Source organism: Pinus tabuliformis, chromosome 5_2, assembly GCF_031772625.1.
Source record: "Pinus tabuliformis cultivar Carrire ecotype Pingquan chromosome 5_2, CPIR1, whole genome shotgun sequence".
Classification (NCBI taxonomy): domain Eukaryota; kingdom Viridiplantae; phylum Streptophyta; class Pinopsida; order Pinales; family Pinaceae; genus Pinus; species Pinus tabuliformis.
The window spans coordinates 598,638,945-598,646,719 of NC_142306.1; the positions used below are offsets into that span (position 1 = coordinate 598,638,945).

Below are 7,775 nucleotides of genomic sequence, written 5' to 3' on the forward strand. Positions count from 1 at the left end.
ATTTATCTATGGAGATATTGACCAAAACAAATTTGTGCATGAGTTCAAGCTAGCTTTCGTGGAGGATCAAGAGAAATGATGAAGTTGCAACCATTCATATTCGAACTTCACCATAAATTGGATGTTTTGATAAATAAATTTCTAAGAAAATATCTTCCAGGGGATGACGAGAAAGAAGATTCCAGGGCCACTAAATTAGGTCACTTGCACTCATCATTTCAATTATTTTCTTTCCAGTTAAATGTTGTAGGTAAAGAATGCTTGAAAATGGGGAAAACACAAAACCACAAGATCTTGCATATACTAGTGGTATAGGTTTACAGGACTTTCTCAGTATCCATTCTCAAAATCACCTTATAAGGATAACTTAGAAATGTCACCATTTTTCCAGGACAACTATCATGGAAAATATCCAAAAGGAAATAGTGATTCATGTCACAGTATATCCCTGATAGTTAAATTGAAATATTTGAACAAGATTTCAAAGCTTGATAGTGAACACATTTTGGAAAAGATGGCTTTGCTCTCTTAGGCTGTCGGCTCAGAGCGGCCATCACATGTTACAGAATATTTTTTATTGGTGGATATTTGGCTTCAAGGTCTATAACTACATTACAGTTTCTGGATGTCACTCATGTTCTATGCTTTTGTGCTAATCAAATTAGTCAATCAGAAGCACAATATCGAGACCTTTTTTAGTATAAAAAAATTGGGATGTATAATGTTGATGATGCAAATATTAGCTATATTTTTCAAGATGCATCTAATTTCATAGAGAAGGTTGAAAATATGGGGGATTTGATTATTGATTCCATATGGCAGTGGGTGAAAAATAGATTGATTTTCCTAGAGTTGATCGACATTTTCCAATTGGGAAATTTATTCCACGAAGAAACAACAATTTTGATATTGCCTTGTTTTTCCTTATCATTCGACATATAGGAAGAGGCCCTTGTACACTGAAGATGGTGAGCGTGCTTGATCATTTGAATTCAAGGAACTATAGATCTCACATGTGTGATAGGTTTTAATATGATAACAAATTCTTAGTTTGTAATTATATTAGGCTTGGATTGTCAGTAAGTGAAATCATATTAGTGTTGTAGATGGTTTTTTTGTGGGCCTGCAGCCCTTCATAATGATCTTTAGTGGAAATTTCTATTTCAAGGGAGCCAATGTTGGGGTCTATAGCTACATTGGTTTAGCAAAGCATTTGTGACTGCTTGTGTCAATTTCATAGAGTTTGATCTGTACGGAAATAGACACAATTTGTATTGTCCAAACATCTTCATTCTATTGTTTTGAATACACTTCGTCAAACTGCTAATAGTTTTAAGGTGAACAAAAATAAAAGCACTCCAGGTTGCTTAGTATGCCTAGCATAGTAGTTTTCTTTGTTTACATGTATTTCCATGATTTGGCAGACATTTATGTTGCACTGGTTGTGAGTTGTTAATGGTTTCGTATGTGGATTATGATTAAATAGCTCTTCGAGGAAATGTAATGGTATGCTGGATTGCATTTGAAATATTTGTCTGGTGAGGCTTAGTTTGATGTTGAATTTGTGTATCTTTGGATCTCAAAATCTGGAACTATCTTATGTTAGGTTTGTATTATAAACAATGACTGGAAAACTTCATTCACCTCTTTTTTATGCATGTCATGACGTGGGTGTCGTTTGGTATTGTGTTGTGATCCATGACTCGTATAATGTGCTAACCAGGGGTTGCTTTAGCATGATAAATGTGTGGCTGACACATATAATGCTTGCTATTTTGTTTTGACTATTTTACTTGTCCTCTGGAAGGAACATGCAAAAGAAGAATGGAGATCAAGATGGGAAGACCAGCTATGCAATTTAAAGCAGAGAGCTAATGTTAGAGATGTAGGTCAAGCATCATCTTGGGGTGCCACGATGTGCCAGCAGAACTATTCGACTTCCAGCTTTTCTAGATGTACTTATCATACAACAGACAAAGTGAAGAGAGGCTCTGTAACCAAGAGAAGTTGCATCAGCTTCAGACCTTTTCTGTTGTGGCCTGCCCTGTTTATACTTACCCTGTTGCACTGTATGCTTGTAGATATGCAAGTTAATAACTGAGAATACTTTGAAATTGGTTTCAAAGTACGAGTTTAGTGAATGTCATGTTCTAAAGCTTATTGTGTCCATTCTATTTAGAGATATTTGAGGCTAAGGATGTGTTGACACTTTAGCCTTTAGGTGAAGGCTTATCATCCAAAGATCATATTGTATCTACACTTTCTTTGTATCATAAATATGCGGTTTCACTAAGATCAATAATTTTCATAGTGGAGCAATGCCAACGGCTTTTGGACTTTATAACCTAAATTTTAGTAATTACCTTTGCTAATTTGATATGTCGGGTCTTAGGCCATCCAAACCAACTTACAGTTTTAGTTATAACTTTACAATTTTCCTTGGAATGTAAATGAATGGAATTTCAACTAAAGCAGGAGGCTTATGGGACTGTACTAAAGTTTTCTTGGTTGCTTCCTTAAAGACTATATGTTATATAAGAATCACAAATTGACAGAATGAGTTCAACCAGACCAGGAGGCTTGCAGTACTGCATTGAACTTTTATGCTTGCGTCATTTTAACCCTAAGTATTTTATAACATTTTAACAAGCGTTTGTAACTTTTTTTTGAAGTGTTTATTTAAAGAATTTACTAGATTGTTATAAACCCTAAACCCTAAGCATTTTATTACAATTTAGCAAGTGTTTTGTAACATTTTAAACCCCTAAACCTTAAACATTCTATAACATTTTAATCATGATGGCTCCAACAATTTTTCATGCATTTTCAAATATGGAACGACGACCATGATGTTGTTCACAATGTCGTATCGTTTCTTTCACCTCTTCCATTACAATATAATAGTATTTTCTAATAACACCATAAATAGGTAGGATATGGAAAAATTAAATCTTGTCGGGCAAAAAAAAAAAAAAAAAAAAACCTTTAAAATAATGTACAAAAACATGTTCACATAAACAAAAACAACTACATGGATAATGGATAACCTCTACATGACATTACTATTATTTACCAAATAGCCATATTCGAATACACATAACTAATCATTTCAGGTATAACTCATTATCATCCACCCTAGCTTTCAACAATGTCCATTCACATGTTGCTATTTTTCCACACACTACTATTATTTACAAAATATCCATATTCAAAATACACATAACTAATACTTTCAACTCTAACTCATTATCATCCACCCTTTCTTTCAACAATGTCCATTCACATGTCGCTATTCTTTCACAAACAATTATTATTTACAAAATATCCATTTCCAGAATACACATAACTAACTATTGCAATTGTAACTCATTATCATCCACCCTTGCTTTCAACAATGTCCATTCCCATGTCCCTATTATTCCCCACTCTATGCTATTCTTCCCCACTCTATACATGTCCCTATTCTTCACCACTCTATGCCTTACGGCGTTTCCTTTGCAACATAAGGTGCAAATGCTAGTTTTATATTATTTTATATTTTTTTATAGAGTAATTTAGTTTTTGATTTGGAGTAATTCTAAAATTGGATAATAATAATAATAATAATAATAATAATAATATTTATTACATAAGATATTAGATATTTATTAAATAATGTATAGACAAAAAAAATATTTTTTTTTAAATCAAATTTTGTTCATTTATTTATTAAAAAATCAAAATTCCACTGACCCACTCAATATATACTTCAAGCCCAATCAAAATTCCTTGAACCCAAATTTAATCTATTTATTTATTCAAAAATCAAAATTCCGCCTACCCAATATATACTATACTTCAAGCCCAATTCCCTACACCTAAATATAAAACGGTTCTGATATATGGCATGGGTTGTATTTGAAACGAAGCGTTTTCTATGGAGAAACGTTAACTTTGGGATATCTCATCCATCCATCTGTAAGACAAGTCGGCCAGTCGGTTTATGTATGGTTAAGCCGTTGGTTAAAAGAATTAATGCAATAAATTTATATAAATGTTTATAATTTGTTAATTTAATAATTAAATCTAAAATAAATTGAAAATCATTTGGAAAAAGCATGAAGTATCATGCAGAAAAAAAGCTTATTTACATTAGTATGAAATATGTATTCACATAAAACGTATTTTATAATGCTAGTACAGCGATATGAAAATGCAGATAGCTGAACGGTGCAATCTATCCTGGAACAAAGTGAATAGAAGTATTGTATCGCTTGGTCATGGATAATCCCAACATCCTTCCATTCCCATCACCGGTTTAACAAGGTCTTCCATCCCCATCACCGGTTTAACAAGGTCTGCAGGGGCGAGCAACGGATGAATTTTCAGTATTGCTGGTAGAACCTGTCAACCCTGCGGCTGAATTAATTTGACCCTACTCGAGAGATGGAATGTTATCGGAAGTCGAAATGACTATTTCTTCTGAAAGGCTTCTGCTAGAAGTACTCCCCCAAAACTTATCGCTCGTATATGTAAAGAGGCCGTTGGGATAACGCCCTACTTTAGTCACCTTAAAAGAAGGCCTGCGGATGTCAGGAACAGGAGCTTCGCCTTCCAGTATTTGGCAAATATGGCGAATGCCCAGCCTGCTCTCCGGCTCTGGTTGACAACACAACAACCCCAACTTCAGCACCTTGTCCATCTCGCACACATCATATCCATCCTTCCCCAGCTTTGGATCCGATGCCTCCAGCAGCCTCCCTTCTGTGTAAAGTCCCCACACCGACTCCATCAAAATCCTCTGCTCGGCGTTCTTCAACGGATCAACAGGCCTCCTCCCGCAAGCCACCTCCAACAGCAAAACCCCGAAGCTGAACACGTCCGAACTCGGCGTAGCCTTCGCCGTGTGTATCAGCTCCGGCGCTATGTACCCCAACGTTCCTACAACATGAGTCGTCTCCGGATTCCCACTGTGATCGTACAGTCGAGCTAGCCCAAAGTCTCCAAGCCGCCCATTGAACTCCGAATCCAGCAGCACATTGCTCGACTTGATGTCTCTGTGGATGACCCTCTTCTCCCACTCCTCGTGCAGATACAGCAACCCAGCGGCCACGCCTTTCAGAATCACGTATCGCCGATGCCACGGCAGGACTGTTGTTGGATTCCCGTAGATGTATTTATCCAGGCTGCCGTTGGGCATGTAGTCGTAAACGATGAACAGCTGCGTATGCGTTCGGCACCAACCCCGGAGATGAACCAGGTTCCGGTGCTCTAGGCGACCCATGCTCGATATCTCTGAGATGAAACCCTTCATTCCCTCAAACTCTTTAGTTAGGCATTTCACGGCGACCTCTTTGCCGCTGCTGGGAAGAACACCCTTGTAGACTTTGCCAAAACCCCCCTGCCCCAAAATGTTTTCTTCCCGGAACTTGCTCGTGGCGATGCTCAATTCGCTGTAAGTGATTCTATGGGGCCAGTACTCCATCTCCCATTCTTCGATCGTTTTTCCATACTTCTCTCTTATGAAAAACACGGCTGCAATAGCCAGCGCGAAGAGCAGAATAGCCACGGTGATGCCAGCTATGAATCCCCGGTCCAGGGGTTTAGAATACATCTTCGCAAAAGAAGGGAGACGAGATAGATTGAGAGGCGGCGCCATGCCTTGGGTAGTGAAGCTCCACGCGAGAACGTAATGGTTTTCCATGAAGATCCCCGTGGTCGCTGAAAAGCCAACGAACATCTTCTCTTGTATAACGTTGCCCAGATCTATTTTCATAGATATCAGAGGCTTTTGTGGTCTCGGCGAGCCGGCCAACATGATGGTAACATTGAGTTGGCTTTGTTCATGATTGTAGTCGATCCAGGCCTGTATGTTCCGTCCACTTTTGAGGCTCAATCCATGGAACCTGTCCGCCCCATTCCAATATCCGGCAGACTTGGTCTCGACCGATGCCAGGCTGTTGATATTTACACCCACATGGTTGTCATCGGGATCATAGAACTCCACGGTCTTGATCGTATCGAACTCCACTGCGAATAAGTGATTGTATGACTGCCCGTTGCTCGTGAGGTTAAACAAGCCCAGAAACTGTTCTGCCACAGCGCCGATGGGAGATCTGTGGGGCATGATGACGAAGGCAAATCCGTGTCCGGCTTCAGCAGAGGGAGGATGCGCCATGGAGAAAACGAAGGTAGTGCTAAAGGAGGAAAGCATCCCGTTGGTTTTCATCTGCACGGGAACTGAATAGAGCGCGCGGCCGAGCATGTGCTGTGACTGGTTTGTGAGGACGAGCACAGATTTGGAGCCAATGATTGAAGCCTCCTCTTCTATGATCAGGTGGGTTCGATTAAATCCATCGAAGATGAAAGTGGTATGTGGATGACCCACATCGGCCTGTGCAGGAATAAGTGGTATGAAGAGGGAGATGATGGCTATCAGGAGGAGTTCCGCCATGGTACTAGAATCATCGGCCGTTGTTATGGCTGGAGCTAAATTCCTTCTGTGAACGAATACATAGATGGCGGATATGGAGACGTTTGAAAAGCGCATTAAAACCTTTGAAAAGGATTTCGTGTCCGGAGTTCATCATTCAAAGATTGCCACCTCTGAGCACGATTTGGAAATCTTGTTAGGGGAGGTAATAAGTTTTAATTGGTTTGTGTTGATTTATAAGACTTTAAAAAACTCGTAATGGCGAACCTGTCATTTTCAGGTTGATCGAAAACATCGATACTTTAAAAGGGAAATAACAAGGAAATGACTTAAGGAAAAAGGGTTTGACGTATTCACGAAAGAACGGGAAACAAAACGAAGATGACAAACGACAGATTAATTCAAAACCAGTACCCAGATCAAAATTGAAGTCGCAATTGCCTTTCGAGAGTTTTCGTTAAAGAAAAATAAATCCTAAGAAAACAATACAAGAATTCAAACCCAGAACCAGGGATCAAAAGTGAAGTCGCCATTGCACCTCGAGAGTCTTCACATGTGAAAGACTACTACAACGAAAATGATTCCGGAAAAACAGCACGCTTATTCAAAACCATATTTAGGGATGACCAATCGAGGTCGCAATTGCCCTTTCCTCATAAAGTCTTCCAACCAATTCGAGAAGGATATAAAATTATTTTGTTCATAAAAATTAATATTGAAAATTATTTTGAGTGATTTATGAAAATGATTTTTTCAAAATATATTAAAATAAACATTGTTTTACATTTTTTCATCTAAATTTTTCATTTAAAGAAAAAGGAAATTTCAATAAGAGGTTGTCATTGTTATTATTTTTATTATTTTTTTTAATTAATTATTTTTATTTGGAAATATCCCAACTTTTACAGAAGTCGGAAAAAATTATTATCTAATACAATTTTATTTTTATTAAATACAATTTATTTTTATGGAGTTCCTATAAATGTTAATGTTTATAAGTATATATCAATATATGTACTAGCATAATCATATTTATTAATGTTCGTAAGCATGTATCAAGGTCATACATATCTATATTATTAAATGACTAAATGTGGTTGAGATATATTCATAGTTATGTCAATCTATTAATAACTAGGAAGTATAGAGTAAGGATTTAACCTCAAAGCCATTTTTACACATGATCAAACCATATTTACTCATGTAGTTAACTATTTGTTATTATTGATAATTATATAATAACAACAAGATTATATATATATATATATATATATATATATATATATATATATAATATTTATAATATTAATATATATTATGTTATTATATAATATTATATTAATATATCTCAAATTATAACATA

The 7,775-nt window shown here is 36.9% G+C and overlaps 1 pseudogene; it reads right to left on the reverse strand.

Annotated features, from left to right (window-relative positions):
- Positions 1 to 4,126: 4,126 nt before the first annotated feature.
- Positions 4,127 to 6,605, reverse strand: LOC149160421 (L-type lectin-domain containing receptor kinase IV.3 pseudogene; annotated as a pseudogene).
- Positions 6,606 to 7,775: the final 1,170 nt, after the last annotated feature.